This window comes from Marmota monax, unplaced genomic scaffold (genome assembly GCF_021218885.2).
Source record: "Marmota monax isolate L192 unplaced genomic scaffold, Marmota_monax_Labrador192_F-V1.1 WCK01_AAM20220418_F8-fsc00015, whole genome shotgun sequence".
Lineage (NCBI taxonomy): Eukaryota > Metazoa > Chordata > Mammalia > Rodentia > Sciuridae > Marmota > Marmota monax.
Genome location: NW_026692194.1, coordinates 24394488 through 24416661, shown reverse-complemented (window position 1 = coordinate 24416661; position 22174 = coordinate 24394488). Strand labels below are relative to the sequence as shown.

The 22174-nt window shown below is 36.8% G+C and overlaps 1 long non-coding RNA gene across 1 annotated transcript in view; it reads left to right on the top strand.

Moving 5' to 3' along the window:
• Positions 1–4291: 4291 nt before the first annotated feature.
• The window catches only part of LOC124080102 (uncharacterized), a 48591-nt gene continuing 30708 nt past the window's right edge, over positions 4292–22174 (top strand). Inside the window, exons 1-2 of the long non-coding RNA XR_006847589.1 lie at positions 4292–4558; positions 21320–21508. This is a non-coding gene — a long non-coding RNA (uncharacterized LOC124080102). The remainder of the gene's footprint in view (positions 4559–21319; positions 21509–22174) is intronic.

Genomic DNA, 22174 nt, shown 5'->3' with positions numbered 1-22174 from the left:
CCTAATGTCAACTGGTTCCACTACCTTTTTAAGCTCTTTCCTACAATCCTACATTGCACATCCAGCCACATTGAGGTCTTTGCTGTTCCTCAAACACACCAAGTACATACCATACACTCACATACACAGGCCTGTATACTGACAGGTACCTCTGACTGGAATTCTTCTCCCCCCAGAAATCACTTGAGTAAATTTGTCACCTCCTTATCTTCACTCCAATGCTATTTTCTCAATAATGCCTACCTGTACCAACCTATATAAAATTGGTCACCTATCATTCCAATGCTCTTTACCTTGATCTGTTTTTCCATAGCATGTATCATCTTGTCAAATATTTTATGATTACACTCTCCTACTAGAATGTCACTTTCATGAGTTGACCTGAACTAAAAATGTGTGTGCAAGTAGTTCATTTAAAAGGTGATACTAAGCATCACAGTGAGTGATCCTCAGTGAGAAAGGAATCAGGGGAAAGTCACAATGTGTGTTACTGAGCAGGTTACCACTGGAAAAACTGAAGTCCCATCCCACTGGGAAATCTTAGAGGAGAGAAGGAGAGTGTGCCTCAGAATCACCCCATACTGCATTGATTGACACTCACATCTGGCATACTGATGCTGTACTGTCTGTATGGCCAGCTTACTTCTGTGGCTACAGAATGTTCCTGGGAAGAAAGATGCAGGAAAATGTTTGCATATATGGGAAAGTCTGTAAGGACTTCAAAGTTGAGCCAAAGGGATGTGGACAGGTAACAACAGGCTTCACTGCCATAGAGGACCTTTGCATTGCTATATCCTGAAGGTCTACAAAAGACCCTAACACATAGTAGGCATATAAAATTCCTATGTTGATTGTCTAAAATGAATTAAAGATCAAAAAAGTCACAAAGAAGCTATAAAATACAACTAAAGAGGAAAATTCCCACAGAACATAAATTGTGGATACATCTAAAATAGTACTTTGAGATAAATTAATAGCCAAAGATGCTTATAATACTGAATATGACAGTCTAAAATTTAATAGTCTAAGCTTTCAACTTAAAGCCTTGGGGAAAAGCAAAGTAAGCACAAAGAAAGCCAAATAATGAAGTAAAAATTAAGTAGCCAATAAAACTATCACGAAGAAAATAATTCAAAAGTTGGTTTTCAAAAAGAATATTAAACTGATAATCATCCTTTTTAAAATATTAATTTAATAAGAGAGAAGGGTAAAGTACCAATAAACAAAATGTGATTAAAATAAGAACACAACTACAGGTACAACAGAGAATAGTGCAACAAAAGAACATTATGGGTGATGTTCTACCAACCTGAAAATTCCTTTTGTGAAATGAATTAATTGGTAATTAAGCATCTTCATATAAAGAAATGCCACACCCAGATGGCTGTGCAGGCAAGTTTCTGCCAAGTGCTCAAAGAATAAATGATTGCAATTTTGTGCAAACTTTTACAAAGAGTACAAAAGGAGGCAATTTTTAAGGAAGCTATTTAGTTATTGCTGCGAGAATTGCTCAGAATTTTACAAGCACAAGTGATTATATGGTGTTGGCACAGAAAGAGGAAAGAGATTAAGAGAAGTGAGACAGAATCCATTAACAGAATTATGTGACTATACAAGCATTTTCTATGATGGAGATTAGACAGAAGAGTAGGAAGGACCAAGAAGGAAACCATGCAGGATCAAATGGGAAAAAAATAAAATTGAATTGAAGGGCATAAATAAAAAGAGCAAAACTTGAAAATATTTTAGAAGAAAATGTCAGTGAATTTCTTTATGAACTCCAGATTAGGAAGAAATTTTTAGCAAGACAAAGAAATGCAGGCCCTAAAGATTAAATAAATTCAAGTACTTCAGAATTAAGGATGAGGAGAAGTCAATTGAAAGATATATAATATACAAAAGAGGTAAAAAAAAACAAAAAATACAATTTTTAAAAAAAAGAAAAACCTACTAGAAAAAAGGGCAAAAAGCAAGCTTCACAGAAGCAGAAACACAAATGGCAAAATATAGAAAGGAGCTACACTCATTACTAATCAGAGAAATCTGTATCAGACCACAAGATTTCCTTTCAAATCTACCAAAATGACAAAATTAAATACCCAAACAATATAAAGTGCTGACACAAAGGGGATTTTTGTTCACTGCTGTGGAGAGTATAAGAAGCTACTTTGCAAAATAACTTAGCACTACCTAGCTAATTAGAATCCACATATCCTAAAAATCCATCAATTTCTAATCCAAATATTAGTCTAGAGAAAGTTTTGCATATATTTACCAGGAAACACAAACAAACATATTTAGAAGAGCATTGTTTTTAATAATGAAGTAAAGCAAAACTAGAAACAACTGAAAAATCCTTTACCCAAAATAGAAATGAATAAACTACCAAATGTTCAAAGAATAAATGAACAAACTGTGGCTATATGCATCAACATGAATAAATCTAATATAAAAAGTGAACAGAGCGAGTCTTAAAATACTTACAATATGTTTCCTTTCATACAAATGTCAAAAATGCAAATTTAAGCAATATATTATTTGAGAACATAAAGAAATGTAAGGAACTGCTAAACACAAAAGAAACACTGGCCTTCTGGACTCACCATGGATCTATCACTCTCCATAAAGCCCTGGGAACTTTTAAATCTAGAAATCTCCCCCTGCTGGATCCCTTCTGATATTTATCACCAAGATAAAGAGACCTAGAACAGCTTCCTACAGATGACATCTTAACCTGACATTTTCTCTGGGGATGTGCAACATATTCCATAGCACTTCAAAAATATTTATAGTATTTTACCCTTTATTTGAATTAAAATTTAAGACTCTTATGTAAAGCACTTCAATGACATTGAACCTATTTTTAGACTAACTCAAAGAACTGGAAGTCAAATTGGAAGTTATTAATTGAGGAAAGGAAAATTGCTAACACAAAGACAGGCTTTAGGATTCAGCTAGGAAGTCCTCACATTATTATAGTAATAAAGAGGTATTAGGTTTGACAATTTCTTACAAAGTCAAGTTTGGCAGTTACACAGTGTTTGCATGTTTGAGAGATATGTAACAGTTTTGTAGACATTAAAATTTATAGTAAATAATAGATTCTATAGTGTTCCTTGTTGGCATAAATCATTGGAAATGATCTGTTATCATCAATGAAAATGAAATGCACAATGAAAGTGAAATGCACAAACTTCATTCTATAAAAGAGGGTATTTAACTTAGCAGTGAAAGTTAAGGCAAAGGAATAAAATAAGCATAGAAGAGGAAAAACTAAGAAAGCCTAAATCCTCTAGTTTTATAATAAGATTGAAAAAAAATGGTTTCCAACATAGAAATAATTAATAAAGTATAATAAAATCAATATAGTGGATAAAATTTATTATAAACTCCTCCCAGCTATCCCTCTCCTTGGTCTATACCCAAAGGACTTAAAAACAGCATACTACAGGGACACAGCCACATCAATGTTTATAGCAGCACAATTCACAATAGGTAAACTGTGGAGCCAATCTAGATGTCCTTCAATAGATGAATGGATAAAAAATGTGGCATATATACACAATGGAATAATACACAATCAGCAATAAATGAGAATAAAATCGTGGCATTTGCAGGTAAATGGATGGCGCTGGAGAAGATAATGCTAAGTAAAGTTAGCCAATCGAAAAAAACAAATGCCCAATGTTTTCTCTGATATAAAGAGGCTGACTCATAGTGGGGTAGGGAGGGGGAGCATGGGAAGAATAGATGATTTCTACATAGGGCAGAGAGGTGGGAAGGAAAGGGAGGGGGCAGGAGATTAGCAAGGATGGTGGAATATGATAGACATCATTATCCAAAGTATATGTATGAAGACACGAACTGGGTGTCAACCTACTTTATATACAAACAGAGATAAGAAAAATTGTGCTGTATATGTGTAATAAGAATTGTAATGCCACTTGTCATTTATTTTTTTGAAAAAATCAGTAAAAAAGGGTTAAATTCCTGGTGGCATAAAGTAAGGTCAAAATCTAAAGGCAAAACACAAGACATCAGGTATCTCAACAAGTAATCTTGTATTATCTGAAACACATCCCTTTAAAATTGGGTCTGACTTGTTCCAATCCCCTCTTCCACCTCTAGTTATACACACACACAGAGAAAGAGAAAGAGTTTAGTAAGCCTTTTCAGGTCCAGAAAGCTTGGTAATTGCTTACTGAAAAATTAAGTTACTTAATAAAAGCCTCAGCTTTGTTAACGGAAGACACAGGATTAAGTCCATAGTGCACTTTGAAGCTGATCTCATGCTGGAATCAAAAAAGACGGACAATTATTTGTTAGTGGTGACTATCATGTTTGCATGCACTAGGCTGATGTTAATTTTTTTTCTTTTTCTTTTTCTTTTTTTGAATGGAAGAGTACTGGGATTGAACCACCCATGGACACTGTACTCCTCAGCTACATCCCCTGCCCTTTGTTCATTTGGAGACAAGGTCTCACAAAGTTGCTGAAGCTAGTCTTGAACTTGCAATCAGTCCTCCGGCCTCAGTTTCCAAAGGAGCTGGGATTACAGGTATGTATCACCAAACCTGGTTTGATACTATGTTCTTAAAATTCATCACCCTGTGCCACTCTGGTCATAACAATAGATTTGGAAAGAGTTAGAGGTCCCAAAGAGACAACTAGAGTCAATGGATAGATGTTAAAGTTTGCCAATATCAGTGCAAAATGAGGAATTCTAACCCTCAAAGAGAGAGAGGGCTGCCCTAGGTCATTGTGAATCCATGACTCAAAGCTAACCAAGATGACAACTTGCAGTGTTATTGTCAAGGCAAAAAGTTAAGAGCATGTTCTTTTGTGTGACAGGGACCTTCATTCAGAGACCAGCTTCAACAGGGTCATGGAACTTACCACTCCAAGCTTTAGTTCTCTCTTAAGACTCTGGTAGGGACTAACTGGGATTGTATATATGAAGAACTTACCAGAATCGGTGATACTCAGTAACTATTCATGTTGTGATCACAGGGACTACATTATTTACCTGAAGAACTAGCCACCTTAGCTGAGGAGATGAGGCTACCCAAGTGGAAAAAATCAAATCCAATCCCAATGGCCATGCGTCTGTATAACAATGCCTTGTAAATGAAATATGTATTTTGAAAGGTGGTAAAAAACTGGGGTTATTTATTTTATGGTTTACTAATGGCATTTTCAACACTGAAAAAAAATTAAAATGTGGTTATTTTATTTAGGAAGAGAATTATGTGATCAATCATAAGAGGTATTTAATGTTGCTATTTTATCTCAGGCTACCAATTCACAAATCACCTTTCATAAAGCATTATATGACAATCAGTAAATAGCTCATGTCCAGGAGAAGGAAGTGACTCTTGAAAACAAATTGTCTAAGGTCACATCAGTCAGAGGTAAAAATAACCAAAGAATTCTAAATATGCAAATTCTGCTTGAACAAACCTACTTATCCAGTGACAGAGACCAAAGTCCTGTGGGAGGTGTAAAACCAGAGGCCTCAGAGGCTCAGGCTAAAGAAAACAAAGAAGCTGCTGGAAGCAGAAAGGTTCATGAGAGCCTGGCCTCTGCCTCTGAAGAGCTTGACTCAGCCTCAGAGAACGTGGTGCAGCCTCTCTTGGGCTACCAGGACAAGGATTTACCTGTTCTATGCTTTGGATTCCCTACAAGAGATTTAACATGATCACTTTGGTTACTTCAGGACATGTTTCATATAATCCAGGCTAGCATTGTTAGATTTTCTTCTCTTCTCCATGATAAAATCTATTTTGGGAAGCAAACATTTTACTATTTTTCTATATCTTACAGCAAAACTAGCATTATCATTTTTGCAAAATGATTGCGTCTCGTTCTGCCAGGGAGAGAGAATCGGCAAGATGAGATTGCTTTTATGTTCTCATTTATAATTTTCTTCCATAGCAACAGAAATTTTTAAGGAGATGTTTTGCAGATAAACATGCAGACCCCAGGCAAACCCTAAGTCTGCAAGCTCACATCCAGCTGTCCTTTCTACTTCTTTGAGAGAGGTTGTTGGACTGTTTCAAATCAACATTGCTCACTCTAATATGTTCATTCACTCAAACTATTGTCATTTGAAATATTTTATTTCTCATTATGGAGCAAGAACTTTAGTTTTGGTAAGGGAATATGACACATTGGGGAAGATGCTGCTGTGTGTTTTGAAGTTGGTTGTACCATAAACAGGGAACAGTGGCATTCCATCCCTTTACTTTCCTTATAAAAAAATTTTTTTTTTGGTACTGGGAATTGAACTCAGGGGTCCTGAACCACTGAGCCACATCCCCATCCCTATTTTGTATTTTGTTTAGAGACAGGGTCTCACTGAGTTGCTTAGTGCCTCACAGTTGCTGAAGCTGGCTTTGAACTTGAGACTCTCCTGTCTCAGTCTCCTAAGCCGCTGGGATTACAGGCATGTGTCAACACGCCAGGTCATAAAAAATATTTTTTAATTAAAAAGCCACACCCACATTCCCAGGCTGACTGTGAGAGTTCAGTTGTCTTCTTCATTTTAGAGAAGTTATGGGACCAAATCAGAAGAAAAAAGTTGGACTCTTTTTCATCCTATAGCTCTCCCTTGTCTCATAGAACCACATTCCCTTTTCCTCTGAATTTATAAGTAAGTCCTTGTTGGCTTCATGATCTTGGAATTTTTAAAAATGTTTTAAAAGCAGAGTATTTTTTTAAAAAGTACCTTAACTGATCCCACTTCTTCCTCTGCTTAATTGATTCCATTGCCCTCATTCCCTAAGATCTTCAAGAGACTGGGCAAGTACTGCCAATTCTCTGTCCCTTTTACCAACCTTGATCTGAGTCTCCTCCTGCACTCTGCAGTCCTAATGTCACTTGAAAACAAAGTATCCACTCCCAAGAAAAAGACCTTCGAGAAGAAGGCATCCATTCTAATCATCTCTTTTTCTTTTATGCATATTAAGAGATTCTACTCTGTGCCATGGACTAGTAAAGTTAATAGCATCTATTTTCCAAGACTTTTGAACCATCTATACCAACCAAGTCTGTGAAAATTCTGTTTAACCTTATTAATAAAGCTTTTTAAAAAAGTATTAATAAATTATGGGGTTGGAGTTGTAGCTCAGCGGTGGAACACTTGCCTTGTACACATGAGTTTCTGCATTCGATTATCAGCACCATATATAAATAAACAAATAAAATAAAGGACCACAAGCAACTAAAATAAAATAAAATAAAAAAGTATTAATAAATGAGGAATGGATATGTAACTCAATGGTAGAACACTTGCCTACCAGGGGTGAAGCCCTGAGTTCAATTCTCTACACTGCAATAATTAATTAGTTATTAACAAATGATTAACAAAATCAACTCAAAACTGTTAGCTTATGGACCCTGTTAAATAATAGATTTGTGTTTACTGTATTGTAAATCATTAAGTAAAATCATACACCTTCTAACTTCCTAGTTTTTTGGGGAATAGTTCTCACACCTGGATTAAGTGGCTGGAAAGAGAAGCAAAATTGAATTTTCCTCATGTCAGGGGAATTCAGAGAAGGTTCCAAATTATGGTGGTATTTGTGTAGCAACACAGCAGCACATTAGATAGATCATTAGCATCTCCTAAGAAGATAAAATCACCAGTGACATTTAGGAAAGAGACTACTTATTTAGAGCACTCTGAAATATTTAATTTGATGGAATTCAAAGAAAATTTTATCCATCTCATCAGTGAGCTGCTTTCATTTAAACAGTGCCATGCACTAGCAAGTTCAATCCAGCCACATTTTCAAATTCTCTCTTCAATGTTCAGGCCCACAAAGGTCAAATGTGCCCTACTAAAAGCTAGGCTCATTCCAAATAGATTGAAATAATGGCAGCTTGAAGAGTCAAGAGGTTTCATAAGTGTCTTACATAGGAGATTGCCCATCTGAAGGGAATACATTCTAGGGCTTCCCACAGAAAGGAAAGGCTGTAGGTTTATGTGACACTGACACAGAGTTCTTTGAACAATTATACCTCTCTTCGAACACCCTATGTTCCAATGCCCTGTCAGTATTTTGATTTTTGAGGATCAAATATTATTAGTACCATCTAAACTTACTTTCACCAAAGAAGGCATAATCTTACTAAATTAAAACCAGGAATATAAAATGAAAACTAGGAATAGAAGCAATAGAATGAATTGAAGGCACCCAGGAAAACCTGTGCCTTCAAATTCAAGGTATTTTTCTATATTGAGAGAGGGATAGATATACTATGATAGATAGATAGATAGATAGATACTAAGCATATGGAATCAGATCATTTATTTAGGCAATAAAGATTTATTTCTTCTCAACACTATTAAAGCCAGTACTATTCTAAGCATTTAGAATATATTAGTGAAATAAAGACTCCTCCTCTTATGTATCGTCTAGCTGGAGGCAAGCATATAGTAAATAATAAACATGATAGATAAGTAAACCACATAGAATGTAATAAGGTACTCAGTGCTAATGGGGGGGGCAGGTAGAGCCAGGGTAGGAGTAGGGATAAGAGTGCTGACTAGGGTATAGCTCATTTAGAAAAGGACTGTTGTGCAGAGAGTGGATCAATTTCCAGTCCTTAATAGCAGATCATTCATTGGATAGCCAAAAAGAAATGAAAATTTTAAGATAGGTGTTTGTCATAAAAATCATACATACAAATATGTGTCTATGTACCTATTTCCTCTCAATGGCAATATAGCTTCAGATGTAAGCATTTTGGCCTAAACACTCTTTATGGGGTATAGTTTCAATCTGATGTTTTCAACCTGACCTTTTATTAACACACTTTTCACTAGAAATATAAAACTCGAATGTCAGTTATTAAGGTTTGATTTTTAGAAAATGCTCTGTGGAGAAGTAAGTGAGGCACAGATTCAACCTTCTCACTGAACTTTTACTGGTCCCAGGTACTTGGCTAAATAGTGTCTATATGGCAAATTCAAAAATATAGGCAATGATCTCAAAGAGTCTGCAGTTTAGTACTATTAACTGTGATACTTATTAGTATACCACAGTTATTATCACTATGTCAGGTCCTGATACAAATGCTTCACTTGTTGGCTCCACTAGCCTCCACAACAAGGTGATGAGGCTGGTACTGTCATTATCCTTGTGTATAGATGAGGAAACTGAAGCCCAGAGCAGCTCAGTGATTTGCTCAAGGCAACAACACTAGTTAGCTGACGGGCCAGGATTGGAATCCAGGCAATGTATTCCTAGAGCTTCTGCACACTCTCCTAAGAGGATATTAATCAGCTCAATGTGATGGTAGAAAAGCCTTTGCACATGAAGCTTAGGTCTGCCTAAAGGGGCAAGTGTCAGCATCCTCTTTGGCATTCTTGTGCCCCTTCTCAAGGGAAGCCTGCATCTCAGCATGCTATTCTGCACTGCCTCTACAGCAGAGGTGGTAAATAAAGGTGGGAAGAATTTCAAGCAATCCAAGAAGGAGAAGGGACTCTGGCTCATATGGCCTCGAGAGCTTCAGAGTCTGCTCTGCCATCCCTCCCAGCAGACATGTTCCCACAGGCTGGGACCAGGTCAACTCTGAAGCCATTACCCTTGGAATTGCTCTTGACCCTGATCATGACCTTTGACCTTTGCACTTTTACATGGTTTTTATTTTTCTTTTAAAATGTTTTCTTTTAAAATTCTTCTGGGCATTGTGACTACCTTAGGTATTTAGTGAACCATCTCATAGAAACAAATTTCCCCCAATATTATTGTTTCAGCATTCTTAATGAGAATCGGTAAAGTGGCTTAAAGTTCCAACAGCTTTAGAGGGGAAAAAAACAGCTATTGGAATTTGCATTCTAAGATTAATATATGAACACTATTTATTTACCAACTAAAAATTAGTAATTATTTATAATGACAGAGCAGAGCATGATTGAAGATTAGTAAGACTTGGACAAGGCAGTTACAGAAATAATAAATTATACAATCTATTAAATTGACATTATCCTGTTCTTTTTTGCAATCTGCTACTTAAACTCTGTTACTTAATTACTGCTTCATAAAAGAAAATATCTAATTAGGACCAATTCCAAGGGGCCACATTTGTAATCTAATATGTATATGTGTGTGTGTGTGTGTGTGTGTGTATATATATATATGTGTGTGTGTGTACATATGCATATTCATACACGCACATATATACCCATACACACATACTTGTTCCATATTTGTTTTTAGATTCATATAAGATTTTAAACAATATTTTTTAAAAATAGTCTTCATAGACTGTCTTTAAGAATGTATTATTTATATTTTCATAGTAATAGCCAATGCATTTAACAGTTAGACTTTCAGGAATATGAGCCATTCAGGATACATAGGATTCAATAAGGAGGCTGTCATAAAGTCCATGCAGATTGTTCCATAATGAGATATGTTCTCCTAGCAACTATTTAGTAGAGGAAAAAAGGGAGTATTAGAAGCCAGGATCCTAAAGAGGATAAAACAGAAGAGAACAAACAATAAAACAAACTTTACAAGTCCAGCTATGTAGAAACACATTGGAAAGGTTCCAACAACCCAATTATTTCTTTAAGGACTTTGCAATATAATAAGTAGTGTTCATAATAAAATACACCCTAATCATCAAGAAATGGTTAAATTTTATTCATTCTTCACTGGTTACCAAAAGAAGGGCATCTCTCTTTGAATGGTTGGAAATGTTTCAGAACATGAAGCTTCAAAGTATCAATACTACTAAGCTCCTGTGAATCATTTTTCCCAAAACAGAACACAAACAAGATGAACTTTTATGATACCAGGGGAACTGGTCAAAATGCTAATTAGAAATCAAACAACTTGGGTTCTAGGTTCTGTCACTTACACTGAGTGGGCCCAAAGGATCTTGGAAACCCTTGCTTGTCACCTGCAGAAGAGTTAACTAACACCTGTCCTCCCTACCAAAGAAGATTTTTATGAGCATGAAAGGAATTTACGCATAAGAACACTGTCGAAATTATGAAGAGTTTCCCCATCCCGAAATGTCATAAGTGAGTAAATTACCATAAGTAATTAATATTTTTCATTAGACCAATCAAATAATTTCCTTTTATAAATAAAAATGATAATACCTCATTCCTACTTGAAGACCATCTGGCCCATAGGTACTTGAGAAATACTGATCCAGTCAACAGTGACAAAACACAGAGAAGTTGGCTCTAGTATTGACTGAATATTTATAGTACTCATTAAATGTTATTTGCTCTACCCCATATTTGAAGGTGAAATATCAAACTATTGTCCTTTGTTATGATAAACCTGGAGTGAATTAATCGCCAGCTTTTCATCATTTAATGGCAGCAGCTTATGAGATAATCCACCTGCTTTGGTATTTTAATGAAAATGAACAAGTTCCTTTAATGAAAGGAGCTAATTGCAATCCTCCGCCATGCTTGGTCCTTTCCCTCAAATTTCCTCATTTTAATCTATACCCCTTTTGGACAAAAAAAAAAAAGGTTTCAGGTTGAATGTACCAATACTCCCAGTCATCCCTACTGTGACTAATTAGAGAGAAGGTCTGGAAATTCAGAATAAAAACTGACATGAAGTACAAAGCCAGAAGGAGTGGAAGATTCTGTGAGGAAGCCAGGGGGCAGTGAGGACTGCTAAGGCAACTTATGTCACCATGCTGTAGAGATCTATGAGGAGAAAGGAGGCAAGACAGGATTAGAAGGCAAAATGTTTGTATAGCTCTTCAATTGCTGCTGTAACAAAACATTACATGAGCCTTAATACACCACACATTCATAATATTGCAGTTCTGTAGGTTGGATGTCTGGTGTAGATTATAAGCTAAAACCAAAATGTCAGGGGAGCCATTTTTCTTTCTGTTAACTCTCAAATCCACTTCCTTGCCCTCTTCAGTTACTAGAGGCCACTCACATGCATTGGCTCATGGCCCTTCCTCCAGCTTCAAAGCTAGCAATAGCAAGTAAGTGCTTCTCACTTCACATCACTCTGACCACCTCTTTTGCCTCCCTTCTCCATGCATAAGGACTTGTGATTGGATAGGGTCTACCTGAACAATCAGGAGAACCTACTCGTGTCAACTTTAATCACATCTGCAAACTCCCCTTTGCCATGAAACATGCATAGTCATAGGTTCCACAGATGAGGACATGGAAGTCATAAAGGGAGGGGACACTGTTCTGTAAACCACAGTGCTATAGGTAAGATGCAATTCAGCAAGAGATTATCACTGTTTTCTTTTACTCTCGCTCACTTCAGTCAGCCTCCCACACAGTAATCAAAGGGCTTGACAACAATGACCATGTTACACAACTGTTCAAGCTCCTTCACTGGCTTCCTGACCTTCAGAATGAAGCACAACCTGAAAGATTCTACATAATTTCACCAGAATATGGGAAATGTTTTTTGTACTGGTACCACGAGTAAGAAATTTATTTTAAAATCATAACTATAGGTGTTATGGTTTGGATGTAAGGTGTCCCCCAAAAGCTCATGTGTAAGACAATGCAAGAAAGTTCAGAGGATAAATCATTGGGTTGTAAGAGTCTTAACCCAAACAGCGAATTAATCCCCTGGTAGGGATTAACTAAGAGGGTATGGCTGGAGGAGGTGGGTATTGAGGCGTGGCTTTGGGGTATATATTTGTATCTGACAAGTTGAGACCCCTCTCTCTGATTCCCTATCATCATGTAAGCTGGTTCCTCTGCAACACTATTCTGCCCTGATGTTCTGCCTCATCTCAGGCCCGAGGAATGGAACCAGTCTTCTATGGACTAACACCTCTGAAACCGTGAGGTCCTAAAGAAAACTTTTCTCCTCTACAATTGTGCTGGTAGGTTCATTTAGTCACAGCAGTAAAAATGCTGACTGAAACACGAGGAGATATAGACAAGTGTGTCCGTGTCCAGTTCTCAAACAAATACTACTCTTAACAAAATCCTCTGCACTCTTTTCTTTCTTTCTTTTTTCCTGAATCCTGTTTGCAACCAACTACTGAACTGTGACTTTCAGTCTGGAAGTATGGATCTGGCCCTGCCTTTCCATCTCCTAACACTGTACTGACCTCCCTCAGAACTGAGTACATTGACCTCCTAATCTCAGAATCCCTGAAGTTCCCCAGAACTTCTCAAGACCCTGTTCCTCACTGTATTAGGTACCTACACAACTGCCCTTTACTCAGAAAGGCCTCCCAGGCAGCCCCACCTCTAATAACCTCTTTTCCCTCCACAGGATTGTTTTCCATTCCTTATCTTGCTTTAGTTTTCTTTAAAACACTTTAACATTTATTACTGTTTTGCCTGTTGTTCCCTTGTTTCTTCCTCCCACTAGAATAAAAGCTCTGCTGGGATATTTTTTTTTTACTTATTGTCTGATTTACTGAAGTATTCCCTGCACATGAGCCAGGCTGCCTAACACATAGGCAAAACTTTACAAAACTCAGGTAGTAAGTAAATTAAGAAAATGTGAGTGAGAATGAATGAACGAGTGAATTGGCAGAGCTGAGATTATATAGGTTCTTTTTAAAAATTATTATGCTAGGTACAGTGGTGCATGCCTGTAATCCCAGTGGCTTGGGAGGCTGAGGCAGGAGGATAGAAGGTTCAAAGCCAGCCTCAGCAAGAGCAAGGTGTTAAGCAACTCAGTGAGACCCTGTCTCTAAATAAAATACAAAATAAGGCTAGGGATGTGGCTCAGTGATTGAGTGCCCTCAGTTCAATCCCCAGTACCAAAAAAAAAGAGAAATTATTAGTATTATTACATTATAATTTATATAATTATGATCATTGATAATCATCATTTATTGGTTATCTCTACCATGCCAGACTAATGTGAACATTTGACATAAGTTATTTCTAGTTATTGCAACAGCTCTGGGAGGTAGTTATTTTTGCAGAGGGAGAAATTGAAAGTCAGAAAGGTTAGATTTCTAGTCCAGGATTTACAACTGTAAAATGGCCAATTTTGATCATAGTTAACGTCTGTTGTCAGGCACAGTTCTTTGAACATTATGTGGGAATACTGTTATTGTTTCTCATTCATAGGTTGTGAAATTCAGGTATAGAATGGGTTTAAAGTCACAAAGCCATTAAGTGGAGGTACCAGAAATCTAACTCAAGCAATCAGGGACTAGAATGACCTCATGGCTGACACACTGGAGCTGCTCATAGTGAGGCCAGCAGCAGCATCACCTAGGGGTTTTTTACAAAGGCAGAGTCTCATGCCCCACCCCAGACCTCATTCCAATGTGGTCCCCAAAGGATTTCTGTACACAAAAAAATCTAGAAAACTCTTCTCTAAACTCTCATGCAGGAGTTTAGGTGCTCTAAAATCTCAGCTGTCCTGTCAGGCAGGAAAACAGAGATGCACAGAAATAAGTTTATGATATTAGGACTACACCATGAATAATATTTTAACAAGAAGTGTTAAATTTAATTTTACATGAATTTAACAGAAATAAAATAAGCTGAAGTAAAATAAAGAAATTGCAAAACTTCAGATAAATGACTCATTACTCTAAAATATTACATTCCTCTTAAGCAAGAAAAAAGATTATGAATTACATTAAGATGTTGGAACCATTATGTTCTCCTTATTCATAACCTCGTGCTTCAGCCTTAGATTATATCAACTGCCTCCCTGCTGTGAACAATGAGAATATTAAAATTGTTTCTTTCTTCTTCTTCCTCCTTCTCTTACCCCCACATTTATCTTAGTATTGTACTATTTTTCTTCACTAAGATATGTAATGTTTCCATTCTGTCTCAACACCACAATGCCCCAATTATTTAGTCTTATTCAATGTCTTTGGATTCGATGATCCTTTATCACCTCTTTGTTTCTGAGCTCAATATTTGGATTCATTCTTTGATTGACTTTGCTATTGTAAGGAAGCACTTTAGGGGAACCATAGTTGCCATAATGCTTACCTGTGCCTTTCAATTAATGAAAACTTGGCTATTATTTTGGGGTTGCACATTCCTTCAGACCTCTGAGATATTGTTCCCTTATCTCCCAGGGTTAGATGATGGGAAGATGTCTGATGGCATTCCTAAAGTTCTTCTCTTCTAGATCCTTTCCTTCTGCCCAGAGGCACATTTTTCTCTCTTTCTTCCTTTTTTTTAAATCTTCACTGTTCCAATATATTGAACCTCAAGCAGAATATTTCTTGATCTATTTATATATATATATGACTTCATGCCAGCAAATTGACTTTATCATTTGTCTATTCTGCCACTTGCCGTTAGAGGTTTTTTTGTTTTTGTTTTTGTTTTATCTGCAATGGAATTGTGTTGTCTCTCCAATCATCTCTTGCCTGTAATTCTATTGCTTTATCATAATACCTTGGGGCTCTTATTTCATCGAATTCATAATCTTATTGGATTTTTCCAGAGCATAAAGCACATTTATAACATATTCTGTTTTTCTTTGTACAAGGTTTAATTTCAGATTCTCCTCAGCATGCAATGTTCTTGTTTGTTTCCTTTCAGCTATTTTATAATGACATAGTTGTCCTGCCATTTCTCTGCTTCTGCCTTAATCTCCAAAAAGTCAGCATAAAAATCTCCTGGCACCCATTCCATCATATCTTGAAACTGGCATTCTCACCTCCTCCAAGCTACAGTTTGAAGGCTGAGTGTTTGCAATATTTGTTTTTTTGCTGAATGAACACGTTGAGCAATGGGAGAGTGAGCTCAAGTTGGATGCAGTCTTTGACAAGAGAAAAGCACTCAGTTCTTGAGAATGTCTTTATAAGAATGGCTAAAACATAGGTTCATGAAAGTTTAATGTCTTTCCACACATGTATCCATCTTCTAATGAAAGTGGGTTCAAGTCCTCACCTGATCTCTTTTCTGATAGCTTCTATACCAGACTTTGTGGTAAATAAGTTTAGTTCCATAGCTGCATCAGATTGAACTGGAGACCAAGGGATAAGCAGCCCATTCTGTTTTGGAGTATCTTCAGAGATAACTGGCATAACAATGTAACCCAATCAATCTCATCACCTCTCTGAAAAGTATGAAAAGTGGTTACTTGAACACAGATAAAGACTATTGGTAGTGTCCTCAATTTTTTCTCTTTCTTTAGGAACCCCATGGTGTATGTGGTATTAATTTTGCATGCTATGGCATGTTTTCTTGTATCCTTACATTCTTCCACTGTTTAAAAATAGGACTTTCCTGAGTTTTAATCTCAAATCAACTGTTTACTCTCATTGGTACCCTTAAGCAAAATAAATCCTATCCAAGACTCAGTTCTCTTGTCTACAATCTGAGGTTGATGACACCTACTTGACAGTTACTACAGAGATTATATGAAATAACACATAAGGCATCTGGCATATACCTGGCATACAGTAAGCACTGGATGTATTGTTACAACTAGTATTCCAGTTCAGAATGTTATAACAAAATACCATAGACTGGGTAGCTTAAATAACATTAATTTCTCACAGTTCTAGAGGTAAGAAGGTCTAAGATCAAGATGTCAATAGATTTGGTGTCTAGTCAGGGCCCAATTCTGGTTTTGTCTTACTGTATCCTCACATGGTAAAGAGAGGGCTAGTCTCTTCCTTTTTTGTTAGGGCACTGATCTATCTCAACCTCATCCAAGTCTAATTACCTCCTAAAAACCCCCTCCTACCATTACCATCCCTCTGGGATTCAGACTTCAACATATAAATTTAATTCCAAACCCTGTCAGAAGGCAATTCACAAATAAGCAATTCTTATTTCACATGTTAAGGTATCATGGAGGTACTGAGGAGAGATGCCTTATGCAGATTCTGTTAGGAGCTTTGTAATTAGAAACACTTTCATAAGAAGTGACATCTAAGCTTACTACTACTGCTGATAGAGCAAGGTGAACCAGGAAAGAGAAAAGGACTTCAGATAGATGGAAAAGTTTCCATTCATTGGTTTATTCATTCATTTAATAATTCTTTATTGAATGTGTACTCTATGCCAGGTCCTCTTCTAGGCCCTGGGAGAACATAGCAGTGAATAAGGTAGACAAAACATTTATTCCGTTAGTGGAAACAAACAATAAATGAATGAAAGTGCACTGTAATAGCATACCCTTGAAAGCATTAAGAAGAAAAATGCAAGGCAAAATAAAGTGATAGACTAATGGGGGGAAGGACCTTTTTTGACAGTATTGCTGCATTTTGAGAAACAAAACTGTGGGAGGGGCAGGTGTCATCTATGCAAAGCTGTGTGAGCTTTAGCCTGTGCCGACCAAGAACTATTGAACAGTTTAAAGCAAAGGAATAACACAGTCCTCACTTGTATTTAAGTAGGTTACTCTAGAAACAATGTTCAGAGTGGACCTAAAACCATCAGACCTGGTGGAGGTGAGGGAAATCTATTGGGATACTAGAGACACTCAAAAGTTATTTCAAGGTAAAACAAGGATAAGTAGATGGATTAAATCAGAGTGCCAGGATCAGAACAGAGTCAATGATTAGAGGCTTTGAGAGCTGGCCATTCCCAAGGAAAAAAAAATGGAAGGAACATGTAGGTCCCAGGAGTTCATTCTAGAAAAGAATAATAGGAGGAAAACAACAACACAAGGGCCAAGAAATAATAACTGGACCATAAGATTTCAAGCAAAGGAAAATTTAATTCCAAACCCTGTCAGAAGGCAATTCACAATTATTAATATACAGTCAGCCTTCCAGTGCTGTCCAGAACCAGAATTAGTCTGAGTTTGTCTCTAAAGATGGTTGTTTGATTTTTTTTTTTCTATCCACACTATAGGAGAAGAAGAGGTGAGGAGAAGCTAGGAGTGGGCAGGGTGGGTGGGGAGCAAACAGAAAGTCATACAGACACACACAAACCAAAAAAGACTTCCTTCAGGACCCTTTATAAGTGCATCCCTTTATTGGCATCTAATTTATCCAATTTTTATATGAAAATCACATCATTTTTTCATTTACCTTGGTGACTCCATGATAGATATAATTCTTTCCCAAGAAATTCTGCAGTTTTTTTTTTCCTGGTAACACATCAGCAGAAAAAGCAGAGACTTTACTCTCAGAAGACCTGGCTTCCAATCCTGTCTCTGCCCTAGATGAGTTGCATGACCATGAGGCCAAGCCACTTCTCCCCTCTATATCTCTATTAACTCACCAGGAATACACAGCAGGGTTTTATTGTGTGTTACTGTGCCTAGTGCAGAGCCTGACACATAGTAAGTGTTCCATGACTGTTCAATCAGTTTAACTAGAGCTTGGGATGTGTGTGGAGTAGAGGAGAAGAAGGGAGTGAGGAAGGGTCACCAAAAGATATAGATATCAAACTGAGGCATTGATGAGGAGTTATTTAAGGATTTTAAGAAGGAAAAAAACATAAATTTTCTGGCAGGTGCCAAGTTAGAGCAAGGAAATCATTTAGAAAATATATGTGATCATCCATGCAAGAAATAATGAACTCAGGCTGTGCAATAGAAGTAAGAATGCTTTCCTTAGATATTTAGGAAGATAATTAGCAATAGAAATGAAAGAGAAAGAGGAACCAGGATATCTCCCAAATTCTAACCAGATCCATGATCCTATTTAAAAGATAAGGTATATAGGAGAAGTGAAGAAAAAAAGAAGGAGCTCACTCCTCAGGCATTCACTCTTTTTTTATTTTCTATTTTTAGTTGTCAATGGACCTTTATGTTATTTACATGGGGTGCTGAGAATCAAACCCAGTGCCTCACTTAGGCAAGTGCTCTACCGCTGATCTACAACCCCAGCCCAGGCATTCACTCTTGAATGATTCCAGTCATTCCACAAGTATCAGTGGAGTGCTGCTGTAGCTAGAGCATGGAGCAGTCAGCACTGAACACACAAGGATGATCCCTGCCCTCACAGAGCTTACTTACATTCTAGCAGAGAAGCTGACTCAAGAAAAGTGATCCAGGGAAAGAAAGTCTTGACCCTGAAAGAAATATCTCCTTCAAGGAAGTAAATGAGGCTCCAACTGAGCTAAGACAAGCAAGGCACAAAATGAGATGGAGAAGCTTCCAGATCATGTAAGGACTGGGGGATAATTTTAAGGATTCAGGTTTATTTTTACAGTAGCTAAAGCCACTGATGACATACAGGTAGTAAACTAAAGTACAATCAGACTCAGATTTGGAGATTTCAATCTAGCTTCAGTGTAGAGAATGATTAGAGGACATGGATATCCATTTGGCAGGCTAGAAGTTCTGAGAAGCCCACCTGCCACAGAACATGGAGATGGTGGATAAAATGGTGCAAGCATACATTTAAATGCATTGCCAAGCTAACAAGAAAGAAAGAGAAAAATTCTTTGCAAAGAATAAAAAATAAGCTTAAACAAGAATGGCAGGCAAACTATGAAGCCAGTGTTGCCCTGGAAGTCAATAGTTTGCTAATACTACAAACCTAGAGCTGTCGGGGGTTGATAGCTGTGTGGAGGACAGGATCTTAAATCTTTGGGTCATTCAAAGGAGGGCACTATCGCTTCTCGGCCTTTTGGCTAAGATCAAGTGCAAAGGAGGGCACTAAGATATCTCTTCAAAGTTAGAGTGGAGAAGTCATCCCAGGGTCTTCTTCAGTGCATCAGGGTAACAAATAGGAAAAACAATCCATGATATATTTCAAAATGACAAGAAGAGTATAGAATTCCTAACACAAAAAAAATGATTCATTGTTGAAGAGATGGAAATGCTTATTACCCTGATTCATCTAATGCACATTATACACATGTATTGAATTACCATAATGTACCCTATTATGGTTTGGATGTGAGGTGTCCCCCAAACGCTCACATGTTCAGAGGAGAAATGATTGGGTTATGAGAGTCTTAATCCTATCAGTGAATTAATCCCCCGATAACTGAGTGGTAACTGAAGTGGTAGAGTATGGCTAGAGGAGGTAAAAAAAAAAAAAGGGCGTGGCTTTGGCATATATATTTGTATCTGTTTCTTGATCACCATGATGTGAGCTGCTTCCCTCTACCACACTCTCCACCATGATATTCAGCCTCATCTGGAGCCCTGAGGAATGGAGCCAACCTTCCATGGACGAAGACCTCTGAAACCATGAGCCCTAATAAACTTTTCTTCCTTTATAGTTGTTCTGGTCAGATCCTTTTATCACAGTGAAAAACTAACTAAAACGTACCCTATAGAGATGTCCAGATCTTTTTGAAAGGATGTCTCTTCAAGATCCCGATTTTAATTGTTTTGGATATATACTAGAAGTAGGATTGCTGGATCATATAGCAGTTCTATTTTTAATTGTTTTAAGAAACCTCCATCCTCTTTTCCATACCCGCTATACTATTTCCCATTTCTACCAACAGTGTGCATGCAAGGGTTCCAATGTATCAACATTCTCACAAACACTTATCTTTTGTCTTTTTGATTTTTTTGTGGTTTTGATTTGCATTCCTTTAACATTCATAATATTGACATTTCATACAAATCTCTTGTTCTTTCATATAACTTCTGCTTTGGAGAAATATATATCCAAATCTTTTGCCCATTTTTGAAACTGGTTATTTGGGCATGTTGCTACTGAATTTGTTATATAGTTTGGATATTGACCCCTTATGTTTTGCAGGTATTTTCTCCCATTCTGTGGATTGTTTCTCGTGTCACTGACTGTTTCCTTTCTTGTGCAGAGGCTTTTTAATTTGCTATAGTCTCACTTGCCTATTTTTGCCTTTGTGGACAGTGCTTTTGGTGTAACATCCAAGAAATCACTGGCAGGACCAATATCAAGAAGGTTTCCCCATACATTTCCTTCTAGGAATTTTATAGTTCCAAGTCTTTCATTTAATTAATACATATTGAGTTGATTTTTGTGCATGGGGTAAGGAGTCCAATTTCATCCAGATTCGGATAATTTTTCTTTACAATGGAAATATTAATGATGCTAATTTTAGACTACTTTAGAATTTGTAATCTTTATGCTTATTTCTGTTTTCTCCCAAGTTTCAAGCTCAATTTCACATTGCCCTCATTGTAGGTGATATTGCAAGCCAAGAAATTATAGTGACTGCAGGTTGGTTGACAGAGTAGGCCTGGCAGAAATCACATAAATTCTTGAAGTTTGGTGTGTGTAAACTTATTTTATTCTCTAGTCCATAGACATATTGAAATTCTACTAGGAAAGTTCATATGCTACCCTTTTGACATAAACTATGTTATCTGAAAATTTATTATTAAAATAATCTGAATTATTTTATAAAGGTTCTGGGAAGCACAAGGACATTCAGGCAATATATAACAGTAGTGATAATACCTGACAATTCCTACATGATTTATGGTTTATAAAATGCTTTTAGAAACAAAGGATGGAGTCATACTCTCTTCTGGGAAGGCCTGCTCAGCTAACATCAACTCCGTAATCAGATACCACGTGGCCTCTCCTCCATGCTGTCTCCCAGAACAGTTGCTCAGCAAATGACAAGTCAGCTGTACCTTCTGCCCTTGGATTTTTCATGTGGATTAGAGAAATTTCCCTTCTTTTAGAGGTAATTTCCTATTATATGTGTTTCACGTGTTCTAGTATGAAAGAAAATAGGAGCAAATTCTGTTTTAATAACATGTAAGTCGTGTGAACTGGGCATATTATTTACCTATTTAACCCTTAGCTTTTCATCTATAAAACACAGAATAGAAACATCTACCTCAGAAATGTGCTGAGGACCAAATAACACAAAGATCTTTTGAATCTTACATGGATTTCATTATACTTTTTGCAAGTTTTAGTGTTTGGGGCCTATTCATTATTCAAAAACAAAAGAGATATTCATGGTATGACCATTCTAGATGTAAGCACATTATTTTTCAGGTTCCACATAAATAGGATTGTTACTTTTAAATATTTCTAAATTACCATTTTGAATTTTTTGTTATTATTAGCTAACATTATTTTATTACAGTCAGAGGACGTGATCCATATAGCAGCCAGTCTTTGGAATACATTAGGACTTCTTTAACTTAGTATAAGGTCAGCATTCCTAACCAGTTCTTCTGTGCTTGGAAAGAATAAGTATTCTCTATATTTTGAAGTAATGGGGACATACCTTTATCTCTGTGCCTTTGCTTCTGTTGATGTATCAGATCAAGCCCATTAAATGCATCATTATCCAACTCTTCCACACTCTAAATTTTTTTTAGTTACTTGTTTCAGAGAG